Source organism: Microcaecilia unicolor, chromosome 7, assembly GCF_901765095.1.
Source record: "Microcaecilia unicolor chromosome 7, aMicUni1.1, whole genome shotgun sequence".
In the NCBI taxonomy this organism is placed as follows: Eukaryota; Metazoa; Chordata; class Amphibia; order Gymnophiona; family Siphonopidae; genus Microcaecilia; species Microcaecilia unicolor.
The window spans coordinates 174,617,167-174,639,902 of NC_044037.1; the positions used below are offsets into that span (position 1 = coordinate 174,617,167).

The 22,736-nt window shown below is 46.0% G+C and overlaps 1 protein-coding gene across 5 annotated transcripts in view; it reads left to right on the top strand.

Annotated features, from left to right (window-relative positions):
• The window catches only part of TRAK2 (trafficking kinesin protein 2), a 233,460-nt gene that overhangs the window by 23,993 nt on the left and 186,731 nt on the right, over positions 1 to 22,736 (top strand). The window lies entirely within an intron of this gene.

Here is a 22,736-nt window from a genome sequence, read left to right on the forward strand (position 1 = left end):
GTCCGTCAACCGCCTAGAGTTGAAAGCGGTGTTTCAGGCGCTTCTGGCCTTTCAAGTGACCCTGGAAGGATTGGCTGTCAGAGTGATGTCGGACAACACGACAACGGTGGCCTATATAAATCGACAAGGCGGAACAAGGTGCAGAGCACTAGCCGCGCAGGCTGAACTGATTTGCCACTGGGCCGAGCTGCATCTTCAGTGTCTGTCGGCAGCTCATATTGCAGGTCAGAGCAATGTGCAGGCCGATTATCTGAGCAGGCATCAGATCGATCCAGCAGAATGGAATCTGGCAGACGAAGTATTCCTGCAGATCTGTGCCAAATGGGGCAAGCCCGTGATGGATCTAATGGCGACAAGTGCCAATACCAAAGTCCCGTGCTTCTTCAGCAGACGGAGAGATCCTCGCTCGGCGGGGTTGGATGCCTTGGCTCAACCCTGGCCTCCGGGTCTACTTTATGTTTCCCCCATGGCCCTTGATAGGGCGCCTGCTCTTGCGGATTCGGCTGCACCCAGGAGAAGTGGTCCTCATCGCCCCGGATTGGCCAAGGAGACCTTGGTAAGCAGACCTCCGACAGATGCTCCTGGAGGCTCCTCTGCCGTTACCTCTGGTACCGAACTTCTTGACTCAGGGACCGGTAGCCATGGAGGACGCCGGCCGCTTTGGTCTTACGGCATGGCTATTGAGAGGGCACAATTGAGGGATAAAGGTTATTCCAATAAAGTTATTTCCACTCTCTGCAAGCCTGCAAGCGGTCCACTTCCATGGCTTATGCCAGGATTTGGTGCCTATTTGAGTCTTGGTGTGCTTCCAGAGCCATTGTTCCAATGCGGGCTCCTGTCTCGCCGATTCTGGACTTTTTGCAGGAAGGTGTACAAAAAGGCTTGGCCTATAATTCCCTGCGGGTGCAGGTGGCAGCGTTGGCCTCCCTTCATGGTAAGGTGGAAGGCGTGTCTTAGGCTGCTCACCCAGATGTGGCACGGTTTCTTAGAGGGGTGCTTCGGCTCCGACCTCCAGTGCGAGCACCCTGTCCAGCTTGGAACCTGGGGCTACTTTTGAAAACCCTGCAGGCATCTCCTTTTGAGCCGCTTCGGCGAGCATCGGAGAAAGACTTGACACTGAAGGCTGTTTTTCTGGTGGCCATTACCTCGGCGAGACGGGTGTCAGAGCTCCAGGCGCTGTCCTGTAGAGACCCATTTCTGCAATTTTCAGAGTCCGGAGTCACGGTTCGGACCGTGCCTTCCTTTATGCCTAAGGTGGTTTCAGCCTTTCACTTAAACCAGCCTATTTTCTTGCCCTCTTTTTCAGAGGAAGAGTTTCCAGAATCCTTTGGGCAGCTGCACCTTTTGGATGTGCGCAGGACTCTGCTGCAGTATCTGCAAGTTACTAACTCTTTCAGGACTTCTGATCATCTGTTTGTTTTGCTATCCGGTTCTCGCAGAGGGTCTCCAGCGTCTAAAGCCACTATTGCCCGCTGGCTCAAAGAAACTATCTTTCCAGCTTATCTGCCGGCCGGCAGGGTTCCGCCTGTAGCCTTTAAGGCACATTCTACTAGAGTGATTTCTTCCTCTTGGGCTGAAACTGGAGCACTCTCTCTTCAAGAGATATGCAGTGCAGCAACAAGGGCTTCTAAGCTCTCCTTTGCCCGACATTACAGGCTGGATGTGGCTGCCAGGAGGGATGCGCGTTTTGGTGCACAAGTGCTAGCGCGTGGTGTGGCTTGTTCCCACCCTATCTAGGGATTGCTTTGTTACATCCCATACATAATGGCTTCATCTGCTTGATGACAAGGAAGGGAAAATTAGGTTCTTACCTTGGTAATTTTCTTTCCTTTAGTCATAGCAGATGAAGCCATGAGCCCTCCCTGTATGATTGTCTGTATGCTGTGAATCTGTTTTTCAGGTTCTGTTCTAATTTCCTGAAGTTCCTTCCTTGGGAGAAAGTTGGAAAACAATCTTCAGGATTCATGTTCAGTTTAAATTTAGGAGGATGTGTTCATTCCCTCCAGGAGGCGCGTGTGTTCCCCTCCAGTTCTATAAATAGGAGGATGAGTTCATTCCCTCCAGTGTGTTGGGAGGATGTGTGATTCCCTCCAGGAGGCGCGTGTGTTCCCCTCCACTTATACAATAAGGAGGATGAGTTTATTCCCTCCAGGAGGATGTGCATTCCCTCCTTTATGAGTTCATGCCCTTGTGATGGGCTATCGTTCGCTGTGAGGAAAGCTCTTGTGATTCCCATTGCGGTTTGCCATACTGCTTTGGAAGCTTCAAATACTGAAGAGGCAGTGGAGCTAGCTGGCCAAGAGTGCACTGTGAAAGTTTGAGTGCTCTCTATCTCCCCTGCTGGTTGATGAATATAACCCATACGTAATGGCTTCATCTGCTATGACTAAAGGAAAGAAAATTACCAAGGTAAGAACCTAATTTTCCCATAAGTATCTAGGCAGTCACATGATATTAAAACCTATAAAATATAGGGGTTCAATTGTAACCAAAATGCTGAGAAATTGTCCTTAAGATTGAAAAGTGGGACTGAAATACTCTTTACAGATGTACTTGTTCAGTGCACGATTCTCAGCCCAGATATTTACATAGCCAGTTAAGTTTAAGGATATCTACAAAGAGTATGCATAAGATTTGCATATAGATCACATATATATTCATTGTAGATATTAAGGAAACCTGACTGTCTTGAGATCCCCTATGGTGGTATAGCTTCATGAGCCCAGGGAAATTTAATGAAATTAATTAATTTTACTTGGAGAATGAGCAGTAAGATTTAATGTCAGAATCCTAGAGAATAAGTATATAGGTTTTTGACAGATACAACTCTAAATTAAAAAAAAAATAATAATAAGCATGGGTCCCCCTTCTGTTTTTGCTCGTTGTTGTCTGTTCGTTTTTTGTTTTTTTTGTCTGGTGCATCAGTTTTCCTTAACAAGTTACTGATCCAGGCCTGACCATGTGATACACTTGGTGGCATCTCGAAAAGCTGTCTGGGAATCCTGCCAAAGAGCCAAATGCTGCTGAAAAAAATAGTCTTGATAGGCAGCTTTGTCCTCCAGTTACTTAAAGGGCATGTAGTTGACAGGATTGAAATCCTTTTTTGTAGAATTTTACACTGCCTGCTTTTTTTTCCTCCTTACCTCTCAGGTTGTCTTGATTCTTTCCAGAGGTGTGCGCGGGGATGGGGACAATGGGAAACCCGCAGAAATCCATGGGAATGGGGATCAAAACTCATATCTACAGCGGAGATGGATCAAAGGTGAATGGGCACCAAATTGTATGTCTGTGCACACCTCTACTTGGAAACTTGACACCTAACACTGCTTAAAAAAAACAAACAAAAAGTGAAAAAGAGCTCAACTTGATGATAACAGGCGCATGTGTTCAGCAATTTTGGCAAGGAGGGAGACATTGATAAATTGATGAAAATATTTATTGATTTGTAGTGAGCATTTTGGCAGAGTATAATCTCCATTGAGCTAATATGAAGAAACTGTATTTTGAGATGCCTGGTTAGGTTGCACTGGTCACAATCTCAATCTTTTACTCTCTCATGGACTCCAGCAATCAAAACTGAAGTTGATCCAAATGACCTCCCCAGTGGGGTAAGCAAGCTTATAGCTTTGTGCAAGGAGGTGGTTACACTCACTAAAGGCCTCTTTTATCAAGCCAAACTAGCGGCTCCCGCACAGCAATGCCGACAGCCAATTCAAAGTGAATTGGGTTTTGTCAGCATTACCGCATTGGGAGCCGCTAACACGGCTTGATAAAAGACCCTAAGTGAACAGAAGTCAACTGTTCACTGAAGCAGTGTGTGTCAACTCGGTGGAACAACGTTCTACTGATATTGAAATCTGTGACAGAGAATATGGAGGAGCTGCGTGCTGAACCAGGTGCAAACAAGCAGTTACATAAGAACATAAGAGTAGCCATACTGGGTCAGACCAATGGTCCATCTAGCCCAGTATCCTGTTTTTCAAACAGTGGCCAAGCCAGGTCACAAGTACCTGGCAGAAACCCAATTAGAAGCAACATGCCATTCTACCAATCCCAGTTCAAGCAGTTGCTTCCCTATGTCTGCCTCAGTAGCAGACTATGGACTTTTCCTCCAGGAATTTGTCAAAACCATTTTAAAACCCAGATACGCTAACTACTGTTGCCACATCCTCCGGCAAAGAGTTCCAGAGTTTAACTATTCATTGAGTGAAAAAAATATTTCCTCCTATTTGTTTTAAAAGTATTTCCATGTAACTTACCCTAGTCTGTGTACTTTTGGAATGAATAAAAAATCGATTTACTTCTATTTGTTCTACACCACTCAGGATTTTGTAGACCTCAATCATATCTCCCCTCATCCGTCTCTTTTCCAAGCTGAGGAGCCCTAACCTCTTTAGCCTTTCCTCATACGAGAGGAGTTCCATCCTCTCTCTCATTTTGGTCGCTCTTCTTTGAACCTTTTCTAATTCCGCTATATCTTTTTTTGAGATACTAGTAAAAATGGCCCGTTTCTGGCGGCGATGAAACGGGCGCTAGCGGGCAGGGGACTCCCTTCCCCTCCCCTTCCCTCCCCTTACGCGTGTCTCCCTGGTGGTCTAGAGGTACCTGTTCGGTGGGGGCAGGAAAGAAAGAGCCCCCTCTTTCCTGCCCGTAGCGGTGGTGGTAGCATCCTTGCTATATCGTGTGGGAGTCCGGCTCTCGGCGTTTCAAAATGGCCGCCGAGAGTTGAAGTCTCGCGATGCAGCTTGAACTCTCGGCGGCCATTTTGAAACGCCGAGAGCCGGACTCCCACACGATGTAGCAAGGATGCTACTACCACCACCGCTACGGGCAGGAAAGAGGGGGCTCTTTCTTTCCTGCCCCCACCGAACAGGTACCTCTAGACCACCAGGGAGACAGGCGTAAGGGAAGGGGAGGGGAGGTGACGGGGGGAGGGACGTTGCTGAGGGTGAGTGTGGTACCATGGGCGGGGTGGTAACTTCTAAGGGGCGGGGCTATGTGGGGAAAGGGGCCGGGTTGATGTGGACATCCTGGGCGGCTGGGATTTTTTGGAAGGGGAGGGAGCGTGTTTCCCTACTGCTCTCCGTGCGTTTATTAGCGTTGTTTTCGTGTTGTGCTCTCGACGTCATCACGTGTGACGCGAGGACGGGGCATGAAGATGTTGTGTGGCTTCACCACCATGAAACCACGAACCGGTGTGTGAGTGACGTCAATGTCCTCAGAACGTTGAGGCTGCGTTTTATTATAGTAGATGATGACTAGAACTGAACACAATACTCCAAGGTGTGGTTGCACCGTGGAGCGATACAAAGGCATTATGGTATTTTCGGTCTTATTCACCATCCCTTTCCTAATAATTCCTAGCATTCTGTTTGCTTTTTTTCTGCTGCTGCACACTGAGCAGAAGATTTCAGCGTATCATCTACAACGACACCTAGATCTTTTTCTTGAGTGCAGACCCCCAAGGTGGACCCTAGCATCAGATAACTATGATTTGGACGAATGTGCATCACCTTGCGTATAATGACTATATAATGACTGCTGAGCACAGTGCATGGTTTAACTTATTAACAGGTATGTTCTTTTGCACAGTCAAATAAGTAAGGAATTTTTTATTGTGCGAGATTCGTATATAACAATTTTATGGTAAATTTAGTACATTTTTCTGTCAGGAGTTGAGCTTCTATTGGAATGTCTCCAATGAAATGGTGAATGATTACCACTAGATGTCTCTGTCATATAGTAGTTTCCTAATTTGTACATTTACTATTGTAGGTTCAAGAAATATCTAATATAATAAAACACACCGTGAACGTTCTGAAGACAACGTTCTGAAGTCACTCAAACACTCCCTGAAGGGGTCGTGGATTCATGTGGTGAAGCCAGCCAGCCGACTCTGCCCCGCCCTCGGGTCAAAAGTCATGACGTCGAGGGCGGAAAAAAAAACCAAACTGATCGCACCCACGCGCGTGTTTCCCTACTCCTCCCCCTGCTGACCCACCCGCGGAAAGGGAAAACACCTCCAATGCTCCGGAGTCCACAGTCCCGACATCCAACACCCCCCCCCCCCCCCCCCCCCCCGCACGCCAAACGTCAAAAACTAGAAGCCCCACCCACATAATGGTAGATCCGCCCACCTCCGCCCCAACCCCCTCCCCCAAAGCTGCAGGTCAAAAGAAGGAGGTCCAACACCCCCCCCCCCCCCCACAACAACCCCCTACTAAGCCACCCACCTTCGCGTTGCTTTGCCGGCGGGGGACCCGAAACCCCGCCAGCACAAGTCCTGTCTGCTGACTACGGCGTCATCTTCGGCGTTGCTAGCCTGTGCAGGCAGCCAGGGCTTCTGTGCATCTGACGTCCTGCACGTGCAGAACGTCAGACGCAAAGAACCCCACCCTGCACAGGCTAGCAACGCCGAAGATCGCTGGAGGAGTCTGACTCACTCAGCACACACACAAGACTTCTGCTGGCGGGATTTTGGGTCCCCCCGCCAGCAAAACTACGCGATGGTGGGTGCGATGGCCACGGTGGGTGGGATGGCGGCGACCGGGTGCATTGCTGTGGGTGGGATGGCGGCAGGAGGGGGGCCATCGCGCGGAGGACACGCTTCATTACTTCTTCTAAAAAGCAGGATCCTCCCTCCCCCCCCAAAAACTGAACCATACAACACACACACTCTCATCCTCATCTGGCACCGCTTCCTTACCCCCCCACACTTACTCACTCTCATTTGGCCACACTTCCTCAACGCCCCCCCCCCCAACACACACACTCTCATCTGCCAGCGCTTCCTGAAACCCCTGCCCCCCCCCCACACTCACTCATCTGGCTGTGTTTCCTGACCCCCCCCCCCCCAAACACACACACTCACTCTCATTTGGCCACACTTCAACGCCCCCCCCCCCCAACACACACTCAGTCTCTCTCTCTCTCTCTCTCTCTCATCTGGCAGCGCTTCCTGAAATCCCTGCCCCCCACATACACACTCACTCACTCATGTGGCAACCCACCCACCCCCACCACACACACACACACACACTCAGTCTCTCATATTGCACCGCTTCCTGAACCCCCCCCCCCCCCACACACACATACTCTCGCTCATCTAGCAGCGCTTCCTGAAGCCCCCCACCACACACACACACTCTCATGTGGAAACACTTGATAAACCGCCCCCCCACACACTCACTCATCTCGCAGCACTTACAGACACCCCCACACACCCCTCCTCTTCCAAGCTGAAACCCCCAACACACACCCCCCACACACACCCCTCCAACACACACACACACACACTTTCTCACTCTCATCTGCCAGCGCTTCCTGAACCCCCCTCCCCCCCCACATACACTCTCTCTCTCTCATCTGCCAGCGCGTCCGGAAACCCCGTACACACACACAGACACTCACTCTCTCTCATCTGGCAGCGCTTCCTGACCCCCCCCCCCCCCACACACACACACTCTCACTCATCTCGCAGCGCTTCCTGAAACCCCATACACACACACTCACTCTCTCTCTCATCTGCCAGCGCTTCCTGAACCCACTGCCCTCCCCTCCCCCCCCCACACACACACACACTCAGTCATCTGGCATCGCTTCCTGAACCCCCCCCCCCCCCCCCCACACACACACACTCTCTCACTCGCATCTGGTAGCGCTTCCTGAACCCCCCGCACCCCTCTTCTTCCAACCTGAACCCCCCCAACCCTTCCCCCCTCCCCCTCCTCCAGCACACCAATTGCTTGGGTGCAGTGGCGGGAATCTCAGACACCACAGACAGAGGGGAGGGGGCCTGACACCAGAGAGACACAGGAAGGGAGGTATCTCTGTCACACACACACTCTCTCTCTCATATACAATGTCTTTCTGACTCTCTGTCTCACACTGTATCACATTCACTCTCTATGTGCCACACAGTCACTCACACACTCGCTTGGTCTCATACACTCACTCTCACAGAGAATCTGTGTCTCACACACACTCTCTCTTTCGCACACACACACACACACACTCTCTCACACTGTGTCTCACATACACACTTGCACACACTCTCATTCTCACACACACACACTCTCACAAACACACTCACACCCAGACTCACTCTCTCTCTCACACACACACTCACACTTTCACTCTGTCTCTCACACAGTCACTCTCACATACACTCTCCCAAACATACACACTCCGAGGAAAACCTTGCTAGCGCCCGTTTCATTTGTGACAGAAACGGGCCTTTTTTACTAGTGTTCATATAAATCATGCTTACCCTGAAGGGATATATTTCACCTTCATTTAACAATTTAATGTAAATTATGGGTAGAAAGAAGAAAATGTTTGCCCAGAAAAGCAGGATTAAAACAGAAAATAATTTAAGCCCTTCAAACTCTGTAAGGCATACTGATCAGTACTTCAGTGTATGCTTTTTACTTGACCATTCTTTCAATACTTGTTTTTATTTAAAAACTCTTGTTGACCACAAGCCTGACCAAAACCATCCTATGTAGTTTTCAGTAAATTAACATAATTTTATTTAATTTTTAATGTCTGTTACTCTCTGAACAATGAAAAGGCTTCATTAAAATAGATTTTTAGCTTTATCTGAAATCACACTCCATCCTAATCTTTAATAGAAACGTATTCCATAGGTGAGGTGCAGCCACTGAAAAAGCAGAACAAGAAATTGTCAAGTCGGTCTAATAACTTTCATAGATGGCACATCCAGCATGTACACATTTTCAGACCTTAATTGCCGCACCAGAGAGTACTATTATAAGGAATTCCCCAAGTAAGCAGGAGAATCTAGGTCTTGGGTCATGCATTTGCTATACCACCTTTCCATTATGTTCTACTCCCACTATTCCAGGACAAGTGGGTAGTTATGTCCATTGACCAGCAGGTGGAGATAGAAAATCCAGAACTGAGCCCTACTACCTAGCCACGTGCTAGCCGCCCAGTTCCTCAGTATCTTCTATCTCTAGCAGGTGGATGGACATACTTCGTTTGTCTCTGAGTGGCAGTAGGGGTCTCCTGGTCCGGTTGGTGACTGGTTCCCAGTGGAGTCTACCCTGAAGAAAATTTAGATATACCTGGTGGTGCTGGGTCCCTGTCTTCCTCCTGCCTGGAGGCTATTTTCCTTTCTTTTCCCTCCCTAGTCGCTTTAGTGCAGTGCCTGTACAGCAACCAAAAAAAAAACAAACTTAAAGGCGTTCAGTTCGCTCTTGCTGAGTGGCCCTGAACCGGCAGTGTCGGTTATGGCAGGGGTGGAGAAGAGGTGGGAGAGTTCTCCATGCTGCAGGATCCAGGCGGTGAGTGGAGCGTTGTCGGTCGGGCTCGCGGGTCCCCTTGACGCGCCTTTTCTTTGCAGCGCTAGCGCTGACAAAAAAAGGAAAGGGAGAGACACAGCATAGAGGGGAAGCAGGCTAGCCTTTTTCCTGTGCGCCTGAGCGAGTCAGAGCAACAGTGGGTGTTTGATTCACGGCGGCATGTCAGTCCCCATGGAGATTGTGAAGCGCTGCTTGACCTGTGGGGGTCGACGCTCCTCTTCGGGCCACTGCATGGTGCGCAGGCCAGGATCTCCAAATGGAGGAGGGGAGTCTGGTGGAGCTTCCCAGGGGAAGGCAGACTTAGGGCGTCAGTCGGGTTCCCCTGGAAGGGCTGTTGGCGGTTCCACCTTGGTGGAGGCAGAAATGTCGGCCATTTTGTTCCCTGCAAGCAGGGAACATGCTGTGACAGAGGCAGAGAGTTCAGCTGTCGCTGCAGGAGCCTTCCCTGCTCAGGGGGGGGGGGGGGGGTTCCTTTTTCCCCTGAGTTTGTCTTGTTACTCTACTAGGCCTTCCTATTGAAGCAGGGGGGCGCTCCCCTGCCAGCTCCAGGGGTCCTGGGGGGGGGGGGGTGCAGAGTATTATATACACTCTAAAAATAGACAATATGTATATCATAAAATAAAATACATATTATAATGCAAAACAATAAAAAAATTGATTATATGTGATGCACATAAAATACATGTTATAATGTAAATAATAAAGTATATGCTGCAAAATGATCAAGAAAACTAACTGTGCGTGTATTTAAAATAAATTAATAAATTGAACACCTACCTAATGGATATCTGTGTGATCATATAATTTCCACTTAAAAATCTAAAAAAGAATAAAAAATTAAAAAAATATATAAAATATAAATAAGTGAAAAATAGATTAAAAATGAAAATATTCAAAAATAGATAATACTTTTAAGCAAGTTATGGAATTAAATTTTTTTAAGCAAGTTATGGAATTAAAATGTTTTTTCATAAAACAGTATTGAGATTAAATTTTTTTTAATAATGAAGAAGAATTTATTTGACCCAGTGGTGGAGTTGAAATAATTAAATGATTAAACAATATTAAAACAAACCATAAATGTTAACATTTTGTGATGATTGGATAATATTAAATAAATCAATAATAATTAGATTGGCCACACCATAAATAATGATTAATCAAATGAAAAATAATGAGATAAATTACCTATTTGTTGAACTCACAAATGCAAAGTGGAATTAAAGAACTACTTAACCGAAGGCACTTCAAAGAGAAGAGGCCTACAACAAACGTTTGACAGTGTATCAGAGATATGTTATCTCAAAGTGGAATGCCGTTCACAATTATCAAAAAGCAAATTTACTCAAACTGCTCAATTCACCTTTCAACTGACGGAGGATACCGAGTATACTGCTTTGATTAGGCTAAATATAAACAGAGTCCTTTGCTTATGAACAGTACATATGTAGTAAAATAAATGATATGCACATTGACTAATTTGAAGCAAGCAGTGGTTTTGAAAATCCAGAGATAATTATGGCGCTATGTCTAGCAGATATACTTACACTTCAAAGCCGTAGATCTATGTCTATCACAGAAAAATGAATGAAGGGAAACCACCAGCTGACTACAACGTATTAAACCTAATACACAAGGTCAAAGTGTATGCTGGAGCATTCTATCCAAATAAATGTTCAAAACCATTTAAAATAGTCTCCATTATAAAAGTTAAGTAATATTCTATCACTTTGCATTAGAGATATGCAAAGATAAAAACTTATACATAGTTTTAGTCGTTACTCGGCTATCAATGATGTCATCGCAATGAAAACTTACAAAACGAGTGTGTGGAAAATGAGGTGAGCGCCATCTAGTGGTGTAAAAAACATCAAATGTATAGACAATGAGATTTGAGCGCCATCTAGTGGTGTAAAGAAATATGTATATTTTTCATATATAAATTTTAGTCTAAAGTGCGCCATCTAGTAGTATCAAGAAATAAAAATAAACCATATATTCATTTATATGTTTATTTAACTTAAAAGTAAATGCTGAAACTATGGTAAATGGTGAACAATGATTATATAGATGAAAAATATGAAAAAATATGAAGTTTATAAAACTTGATGCTTGTCTATAAATGAGAAAATTATGAAAATATAAAAAATATTTAAAAATTCTTTCAGCAAACATCATAGGGTGGATGTTGCTGCGCGTGCAGATGCGTCCTTTGGGACAGCAGTTTTAAGGGCAGCAGGGCTGTTATCCCACCCTCTCAGGGATTGCTTTTGAACATCCCACTTGTCCTGGAATAGTGGAAATAGAACGTAATGGGGAGGGCAGTGGAGAGAAGAGGGTTGCTGGACATGGGCGGATGGAAGGGAGGGCAGGGAGAGAATTGTTGGACATGGATGGAGGGAAGGGAAGACAGGAAGGAGATGCACATGGATAGAGGAGAGAGAGAAGAAATGCTGGACATGGATGGAGGGGAGGGAAGAGAGAGGAAGGAGATGAGGGAAAAGGAAGAGAGGAGAAAAACTGCACATGGATGGAGAAAATAGGCAGAAGCTGGATCCACTGGACAGTCAAGTCTGCGGAGGACCCAGCTTTTACTTATGGATATAGAGCAAGAAATGAAGAAGAACGGAGGAAAGTAAAGAAATAAATGGAAAGAAAGCCCTGGAAATGGCGTTAAGAGGACAGATAGCAGCAGAATCAGATACTGGGTCAGCATGATCAGAAAAACAACGTCACCAGACAATAAAGGTAGAAAAAAAAAATTATTTTCATTTTAGTGTTTGGAATATGTCCACTTTGAGAATTTACATCTGATAACATCTGCTGCCTTATTTTGCAATGTATAGCAATGTGTTTCTTTCTGTTTGTCTGGTATTGTGCTGCATGCAGGGTCTAACTTCTTAGGATTTCAGGTTAATTTTTGAAGAATTTGAAGAGGGGCTATCTCTGTTCTGCATGTGTGACTGCAAGGCCAAGTGTCTGAATAGGGATCTGTTTGTTAGATTCTGAGATTTTGCTAACACATTGTTTTTCAGAGTTGGCAAGACTGTTCTCAGAATTCATGGTCTGTGTGCTAATTTGGTTTGTGTCAGAGTATAATGGAGCTGTAACAGCTTACAGAACTTATTTATAATGAAAACAAAAAAAAACCACAAGTTATTTTTCTTTTATACTGGTGTAATATTTTCAATGACGCCATGGAGCGGAGCCATAGTGATTCCACCCCTGGATGGGTAGGGGCACCGACTAATAGGCTGCAGGAGGGCGCCAGAAACCCTAGGACCGGCTCTGCACCCGCCGGAAGTTGGAAGTTCCCTTCCCAGCCACCCTACCTGCCCGGTGCCCGCCCTCTTCTCCCTCAGTTCTCCGCCAGTCCGTCCTCGCCTTCCTGCGTGCTGTCCAGAATTTTAAAACTCATCTTACCTCGGGGTCCCGGTGGCAGCAGTGAAAGGCGAGCAGGCTCGGTGCTTCAGCCTTCCGTTCTCTTTCAGCTCTGGTCCCGCTCTCATTTTCTGTTTCCGCAAGGGCGTGACCAGAGCTGAGAGAAGGGAAGGCTGAAGTGCCGAGCCTGCTCGCCTTTCACTGCTGCCGCCGGGACCCCGAGATAAGATGAGTTTTAAAATTCTGGGTGGTATGCAGGAAGGCAAGGATGGACCGGCGGAGGACTGTTGTGGGAGAAGAGGTCAGGCTGGGGTTGGGACTAGCACTCGGAGGAGAGGGGAGCCTGGAACTCGGAGGAGGGGGGCCTGGAACTTGGAGGGGAGAGAGGGGGCGGGGGAATGCACCACCTGTTAAAAAAAAAATTCAGCACCCCCCAATCATTTTGAAAAGTTGGCTCCTATGCCTGTAGATATGTTCCCTCATTGGGAGAAGTTGGAAAACAGTCTTCAGGATTTCTGTTCAGTTACAGGAGGATGAGTTCATTCCCTCCTTGGAGTTATAGCTCCAGTTTTGGGGCGTTCATCCGCTGTGAGGAAAGTTCATGTTGTTATGCTTTGCGGTGTTACACTGCTTTGGAAGCTTCAAATACTGAAGAGGAGCTAGCTGGCCTTGAGGCACTATGGTTTTTCAGTGCTCTCTATCTCCCCCTGCTGGTTGATGGACACAACCCACTCGTAATGGATTCATCTGCTATGACTAATGGAAAGAAAATTACCAAGGTAAGAACCTAATTTTCCCATAACGACTTTGGGCAAAAGATTTAGGGAATTATTGCAGGATTAATAGTTTGATGTGCTTTTAAGTGTATTATTTGGTTATTGCTTTAGGTGCCCTAAACAGCCTTGTCCTGTCTTATGTTTGAAAGGGACATTTTATTAAATGAAATTAAAACTTGAAAGACTTCCTTTGAGATGACATAAAAAGCAGAAGTAATATCTTACTAACTTGGTTTCTTTCGAGTGCTGGTTTTCCTTTCGAAAAGGGCCTAATTTTACCCTCTACTTTATTATTCACTGTGTGGATCTACCACAGGTAGTGCCAGTTGGAGATCGATTTCAATGCTTCTGCCAGATCATTGGACACAGATACTCCTGGAGGAATTCTGCAGACTTTGCTTTCATAACACAATATAATCACTGCTTTTCAGTAATAACTCACTAAAGATGCAATATAGAAAGATGTTATTCAAAGATGCAAAATGTTTTAAAAAATGTTGTGCAGAATTCCTCCCATCATAAATCCTGATCTTGTTCTCCTGGCTCCATCACTCTATCTCTATCCTTCCCTTGACTTGACCTCCCCCAGCATATACACATGTTGTTTCCGTCTCCCTCAGCCTCCTCCAGACTCAAAAGACCTCATCCGTTTTGATTTGACCCCCACCTTATCCCTTCCAAGATCAGCCCTCTCTCTGCACCCCCACCCCCTAAGGCTTGAATTCTCATCCGTTTTCTTTCCTCTAACATAGAAGACCCCCAACTTGCTTTACATAGGTCTGGTTACTTTTCTGGCTCATGTTCTTTTGCTAACGCCACAAGGCCACCACCACGAGTCACGACATTGACGAGTGAGTGTGCTGGCGCACATCCATTTGTAAGAGGGCCAGATCCCGCCTCCCTTGTCCTCCTATTGGCCCAATTAGGACCAATAGGAGGGCAAGCAGCAGAGTGCCCTGCGACCAAGTCAGTGAAAAAGTGCCCAACCCACGGCGCTGCCCTAAAGTGCCAGGCTGTTGTTGTTACCCTTCAGCAGCTCTGCGATATAGGAGCAGTGGAACCAGTTCTGCTGGTGGATCATAGCCCAGACAGGTACTACATCTATTTCATGGTCCTGAAGAGGGGTGGTTCCTTTCTGGATGGAAACGTTTCTCTGTCATTGCCTCGGTGCAGCTGGGGAGTTTTCAACTTCCCTATACCTCCCAGGGCCTACCTCCACTTCCTCATTGCTGCTCATCCCAGTTGGGGAGCTCGCTGTCTTGGGTGTGTGTCTCAGGGCACCTGGTCCATGAACCACCTGGGTACCCGGGCAGTTCATCTGGCTCTGCAGTAGTTTCTTGGAAGGGAAAGTGGTCAGAGTGCTGTCGGACAATTCCATCACAGATGACTCCTTTATGCTTTGATCTTGTCATGCTTTGACTATTGTAACCGCGTACTCTGGCCTACCACAGCACTCCCTATTCAAAGTATTACCGTTCACAATTTTGCCTGAAACTCCAGATTTGATTGTGTCACCTCCCCCCCTTCTCTTTTAGCATCATTGGTTCAGTATCTCTTATCAGATCCAATATAAGATCCTGACTGTCGCGCATATAAAGTACTCTATTCATGTATCTTCCCCCCCTCTTGTTTTCCATGGTCATCCCTTATGCCCCCCTTCCAAGGCTACTCTGCTCCCTAAATGACAAGCGCCTCCACCTCCCACCTCTGAAACAAGCCCAGTAGGAGACCAATAGAACCCGAGCCTTTTTCTGACTTGCCCCCTCACTCTGGAATTCTCTCCCTTCCATGATTAATTGGAGCGATTCTATCCTAAAGTTAGAGTCCTTCTCAAAACTAACTTATTTGAGAAGGCCTACTTGATTCACCTTGCTGCTGCCGGCTCCCCCCCAATGGCTATCAGAGGATCCACTGACTACGTAATCTTTTCTTTCTCTCTGTTTTCTTTCCTTATCCTATAATGTAATTATATGGTGGTGGTTTCACTGTTTTTTTGTATATCACCTTATTTCACTGAGGAACCAGCCTCTTATGAGGCCCACCACTATGTCACTGGCAGTATTTAAGGTAGGGATAGGTAATCTCAGACCGTTAGTTGATACCTTGGACATGTCAGGAGTTACAATACCAATCGGTGCATCAAACAATGCATTTTAGTGGTATGGCTATGAGTACGGAGTATATTGACACTGACACATTATCATCCCTCTGCATATATGCTGACCACATTAAGGCAGAGTTGGCTATCTTAAGAAGTCGGGCCAATGACTTTGTGCACCCCCACCTCAGGGTTGTTATCAAACCAGTGCCTTTTGCATTTTCTGTGTCCAACTTAGTCTGACCCCTTCCCGTTCATTTTATAGCAGACACAGATTCCTACTTATCTGCTGAAATTAGTGCTGGAGATGTCTGTTCTCCAGACTTTCCCTGCAACAAAACAGAAATTCCATTACGTCCACAGATCAATCCAGAGACTTGTGAGTTATGTCCCTCCACTAGCAGGTTAGATAGAACACCGAAGTTCGCCCCAAGAGGGCATGTGCAGCCAGCCTAACTTCAGTATTCTCTCTATCTAGCAGGTGAAGAGACATGATGTGCAGCTCTGTGGTGACATGGCTGCTATCCCGTTCCCTCGGGGGTTGTTGAGCTTATTTTGGGGTGGAGGGGTGTGTGGCACATTTGGGGCTACACCTGGTGGTGCCAGGTCCCTCCCTGCCCTTCTCCCCCCACCAGCCTGTTTCCTTCCTTTTGGGAGTTGGTACCTGCCTGTGTTTCTCTCCTGCCTCTTAAAAAAAAAAAAAAACGAATGGCGAAACCCAAATTCAAGGCAGTGGTCCTTTGCTGTGGGTGCAGGCTTCAGAGGTACGTGAGCGCAAGTCAATATTTGCAGTTCACTACTGCTTTGTCTATAATTTTGTACTAAAGTTAACATTTTCTGAAGTACAGTACAAGTCCAAAAATCCGGACTGCTTGGGGATTGCATCAGTCCAGATTTTTGGATTTTCTGGATTCTCAGGGAGTACTTTTAAAATTCAAATTTAAGGCAAATTTTGTTGGTTTATTCATTAACAAATACAGAAAACAGGAAAAGCATACTGTAAAAGCTCAAGTAAAAAAAAGTGAATAAATACTGAGGCATATTTTCAAAGCACTTTGGGAGGCTAAGTTCCATAGGTTTCTATGGAACTTTGGGAGGCTAAGTGCTTTGAAAATGAGCCTCACTGTATCCATTTCCAGCATCTCTCTTCCCCATCCAGCATGTCTCTACTTCTCTCTTTCTAAAGGAAGGCCCCCCCCCTCCACATGGTCCGGCGTGGCTCTTGGCCCTACCTGCATCTCCCCCGATGTACAGACCTTTACAGAAGGCTTTGGTACTGCAGCACCAGTAGCAGCCTTACTAACAGGCTGCCTCTGGCCTGCACCGTGTCTTTCCCTCTGATCCATCCTGCCCCTTCAATGCAACTTCCTGTTTTCAGAGGGACTGGACGGGTCAGAGGGAAAGGCACGGTGCAGGCCAGAGGCAGCCTGTGAGTAAGTCTACCGCTGGTGCTGCAGCACCAAAGACTTCTGAAAATGTCTGTACACTGGGGAAGCTGCAGACAGGGCCAGGAGGGGAGATTGAGATGCCAGACTGTGTAAGGGGAGAGGGTGGCAGCGGGAGGGAGGGAGTCTGGATTCTTGGTCCGGATTTTTGGACTTCTACTGTAGGTGTAATGAATTAGCTTATCAAACTGTATTCATGTTATGGTTTTGGTGGCTGGAATTTAGATCTTTTTAATATGCAGTAAGCAGCCCTTTAAAATTCTGTGCCAATGTAATATCAGGCAGGTGAAGGACTCTGAACTTTTTCATTGCTTGTTAAAAACATGGCTTTGTATACCCAACCTGAGCTTTACAGAATATTCAGGATGCACTTTTATAGCTTGTTATGCAAGAGTTACACATTTAGCTGTTGCTGCTATATGAGCCTTATCATTGAATTTTCAGTGACACTAAATTATTGTGCTGCTGAAAATTCTTATAAACTACCCTAGTACTATCTGGGTAGGGTCAGGGCATTGCATAGGCATTCCGCACCACTATACTGGTAGCTGGCAGCTTTCAATTGCTATTCATATAGCTTAGCATTTTTATAGGAATAGCACTGTCTTTCCATTCTCACTCCAGTGTTCCAAATATCCACTACTCAGTATTGTGGAGTGAAAAAGACCAGTGGTGGTTAGTATTTTTACCACCTCTCTAAGCTATCATATATAATATAACAGCTTTAGAGAGAGAAAATACAAGGCCACATATATGAGTGAAGTTAGAGATTTTATTACTCACCAAGAAAAAGTTACAATTACAAATTTTAACTTCTCACGGGGGGGAGGGGAGGGGAGTCAGAGCCACAACACAACCGTTATGCTTGTATCTGAGACTCCCCCAGATAAGATCTGGTACATGCAGTTTTATACAGGTAACAGTTAATACATATTATAATGCAGTGGTTAGTACCTATTGGATAGTATAATATAGTGGTTTTTACTAATTGGCTAGGCCAGTGATGGCGAACCTTTCAGAGACTGAGTGCCCAAACAGCAACCCAAAATCGAATTATTTATCGCAAAGTGCCGGTACTCATTATGTGTGGGGTCACCACATATGACTCCACACCTATGATAGCCACACCCCTTACACCAGCCGTGGCGCATATAAACAGACATCATTGAAACTTATACTAGTATAGGAGAAAAAAATAACATTTTTTTTCATTATAAATCATTTCTGTAAGCTGTTACAGCTCCAGTATACCCAGTGCAAAATAAGGCAGCAGATGTAAATTCTCAAATTGGACATATTCCAAACACTAAAATGAAAATAAAATGATTTTTTCTACCTTTGTTGTCTGGTGACTCTGTTTTTCTGATCATGCTGGCCCAGTATCCGATTCTGCTGCTATCTGTCCTCTGAACTCCGTTTCCAGGGCTTCCTTTCCATTTATTTCTTTACTTTCCTCCTTTCTTCTTCATTTCTTGCCCTCCATCCATGTCCAGCAACCCTCCGCTCCCCTCCAGCCACAAATGTCCAGCCACCCTCATCTCCCCTCCAGCCACCCTCCTCTCCTCCTGCCCTCCCTCCCAGCACCCAGCATCAGGCCTTCCCAGCATCAGGCTGGCCTCCTTCCCACCCAGCACCCAACATCAGGGCTCCCACCCTCGCACCCAGCATCAGGCCTCCCTCCCACCCACCCACCCAGCACCACACAGCATGAAGCCTCCCACCCACCCAGCACCAGTTCACCCTCCCTCCCAACCAAAGAAGCATCAGGCCGCCCGCCTGCCCTCCCTCCCAGCACCAGGAACCCCCCTCCTCTGAAATTTGAAAAGCGTGCCGTCCTCGGGGTTAAAGCGGCGTGCGTCGGCAGCGAAGCACGTGTTCTTCGCTCGGCGTGCCTTCAGCCTTCCCTTCTGTCTCTCAAGCTCTGGTCCCGCCCCATAGGTGGACCAGAGCATGAGAGACAGAAAGGAAGGCCGAAGGCGCGCCGCACGAAGAACACGCGTTTTGATGCTGCTGCTGACGCACGCCGCCTTAACCCTGAGGAGTAGGACGGTACGCTTTTTAAATTTCAGAGGAGGAGGAGGGGGGTTCCTGGTGCTGGCAGGGAGGACGGGCGGGTGGCCTGATGCTTCTTTGGTTGGAGGGAGGGAGAGTGGGTGGACCAGCGATACGCGCGTGCCAAGGGAGAGGGCTCTGCGTGCCCTCTCTGGCACATGTGCCATAGGTTCGCCATCACCGTGCTAGGCTAATATGTTGGTTATTATTTCTGAGAGAGTCTAAATTAGCTTTACTGTTCCTAGTAAGCACAGTCATCTTTCAGGGGAATTTTCCATTTCTGCATTTCTCCGAACACCTGCACCACCAGGTTGCCACACAATGCTAATTTATACTTGCAGGCCTTGCACCTTCAACCCGCCTTCCTCATTCTCATCACCTTAAGGGTGTCTCAACTCTTTCCATTGCTGGAGTTCAAGTTAGTGTCACTTCAGACTTTGGCCTGTCAGTTCTACCATCTTTTTCATACCCTGAACCAAAGTGTAGAGAATGGTTCATAATATACATCAAATCAACTGCTGACTATGTGTATAGCAGTGCTGAATATATGCAAATAGTTTCAATAAATTATAGTGCTGGAGAAAAGGATTGATATGATACAGGTGTTCAAATATGAAAGGTATTAATTTACAAACCAACCTTTTCCAGAGATGGGAAGGTGGTAGAACTAGAGGACATGAATTGAGATTGCAGGGGGGGTGGACTCAGGAATAATGTCAGAAAGTACTTTTTCACAGAGGGGGTGATGGATACCTGGAATGCCCTCCTATGGGAGGTGGTGGAGATGAAAATGGTAACGGAATTTAAAAAATGCTTGGGATTAAACACAAAGGAATCCTGTATAGAAGACGTGGAACCAAACAAACCTAGTGGTGATTAGATGGCAACACCAATAATTGGGAAGCGAACCGTACAAGTCTTTATCTGCCATCGTCTACTATATTACTTTATATATGTGTGTGTTTTTTCAAATGCTGACAAGGGTTTAAATATTTACATGTTATATGTTGAAGGTTTTCTTTTTAAGGTGTATTACCTTTGTGATTCTCCAAGGACAAGCAGGATTGAATAAGCTCACATGTGACGTCATCTGATGGAGCTCTATGTGGGAACAGCTCTTCAGCTTTACTTAAACCTTTGAGAGTGTTCCATCATGCATGAGCATGTCTTTCTGCCAGTTGCCATTTTTCTGCAGAGCTCAATGATCACAGTTTACTTGAACTCCCTTGTAGCTGGTGTTTGAAACTTGTTCTCAGTTATTTCTTCTTATCTAACACAAGAAGTTAGAAGCCAGAGACTTCCACGAGGAAAACCAACAGGAGAACGTAGAAGTGGAAGAAGACTAGATACCAGGGTGGGGTAAAACAAAAAAAAAAAAAGTTTATTCTTTCAAAGTGAAGGTGTCCTCAACACACGGCCTGTGTTGAGGACACCCTGCTCATTTTGGAAGAATAAACTTTTTGTTTTATCTATCCTGGTATCTAGTCTTTTTCCAATTTTACGTTCTCCTATTTCTTCTTATCTCACTTAATATTGTGTTGGTCCTGCCACTGTTGTACAATCTTTTTTTTCCCGTTAACCACCTTGGTTAGGTTGTTTGGATGTCTTTATTGTTTTTCCTTTTTTTTTTTCATCAACTTGGTTGTGGCTGCAGTAGACCTCAAGAAGCTAATCGGGTACCTTTTCATCATCGAGTCATTTAATTTTGCTGTGGCTATCTTTCCAGAAAAGAGTTCACAGTGACTTTAAAGAGCGTTTCTGGAATGTAATGTTACGAAAATACTTATGGCGGGGGAAAAGACCACGATTGTCATTGGAAGTGATGCAGATACCAAAGGAGTATGGGGGAATGGGTTTGCTAAGCATGCGGCACATGACGGTAGCATGTGCAATGAGACATATTAATGACTGGTTCCGCAATACTACAGATTTCTCGGCAACCCAAATGGAGAAAAACTTACTTAACCCCCTTCATTTTAGCAGTGCCCTGCATGGCTTGGATAGAGGAACTTCCCCTGTTTTGAAGTTCACTAACATTTTACAAACTGCGCAAAAAACCTGGAAGTGGATTTGCAAAATGCATCATTTCTCCTATAAAACTACTCCGTACCTACCACTGAGGGGGAACCCGGACTTCCCACCTGGAGACTTATATGCTGTGTTCAAGCGCTGGGAAGGACAAGGAATAATTTATTTTCAACAAATACTTACAGAGGAAGGGAGACTAAAAGCCTTCGCAGAACTTCAAAGGTTAAAACTGTTAACTCCGAGGGACTACTTTCACTACTGGCAACTACAACACTATGTGTCTAGCCTGGAATGGGAAGACCTAGCAGAAGATGTCCAAGTGGAAGTAGCGGAGGCGTTTTCACTTAACTCCCAACAAAAGGTGCCTTTGAAATACCACCACAGACATATTAAAGATCATAAATTGGAGCTGGAATATGCAAAATATGCTGGGGAATGGGAGAAAGATCTGAACGTAGCTGTTACGCCCGAAGTGTTCAAAAATCATATCCTGACCATCCATCGAACTTCTCCGCTGTTGGCACACTGGGAGATGCAGTATCGCTTTGCCCTTAGACTTCATATCCCCCCACGGCGAGCGTTCCATATGGGAGCTTCCCCAGATGGGGCATGCCCCAAATGTGGGAGAGAGGGAGCGACTTTGGGACATATGTTCTGGCGCTGTGCACAGGTGGAGAAATTCTGGAAGAGTATTTTGGAACAGATCTCTAAACTGTGGGCCATAGTCTGGCGTTATTCTCCATTGCTGTTGTTTGGTAAACCTGAATTGAGCCCCCCAGTCCCAGGGGGATGCATAGCCTTTATAAAACGAGCTACTGTTATAGCAAAGGCAACTATTCTTACAGAGTGGCTCTCTCCTGATGGTCCCTCAGCACAGAAGTGGAGAATGCAAATGGTGACCTTGATGCGTTTGGAAAGACAGATGTGTCAGGGTAAATCTGAGCCGGACTTGCAACAATTCTTAAAGAGATGGAGTCCATTCTTAGAGACATTACCCCCTGCCTCTAGGAGTCATCTGCTGAATTTCTAATACTAGTAGCTTTTAGATCAACTAACTGAGTATATCCCAGAACTTGAGGAATAGGGGAAGGATAGGGAGAGATGGGTGGGAAGTTAAGGAAGGGTAGGGAAGATAGATGGTTACATAGGGGCTAAGGGGTTATAATATGGTCTCATGGGAAATGTATAATGGAAAATATGTGGATCTAGTGGTATAATGACTGCTAATTATTGTACATTCTGAAAGAACATATGTTGTTTCTGTTAATGCTAATAAAAACGATTTAAACATAAAGAGCGTTTCAGGTGTGGCAGGAACCATATTCATAATGGATACCCTTTCCTGGTGCCTGCAATGCCCAGGTCCCAATAATGATCCTTCTCATTGTATTCTATGTTCACAGATGTCACAGCAAAGAATTCATGAGAAGCAGCACAAACGCATTTTTGGCATTAATAAGAGTGGTCCATTGACTCCAGGAGCTGCATTGAACACTGGGAACACATAGACATTGAGTATATCGGATACCCTTAACTTTGAGCATTAATAGAGGCCATTGAGATTGATTATTGTTCAATTCCCACCCAAAGAAGAAGAATTCATCCTCATCTTCATCAGCACCGAGAGGCA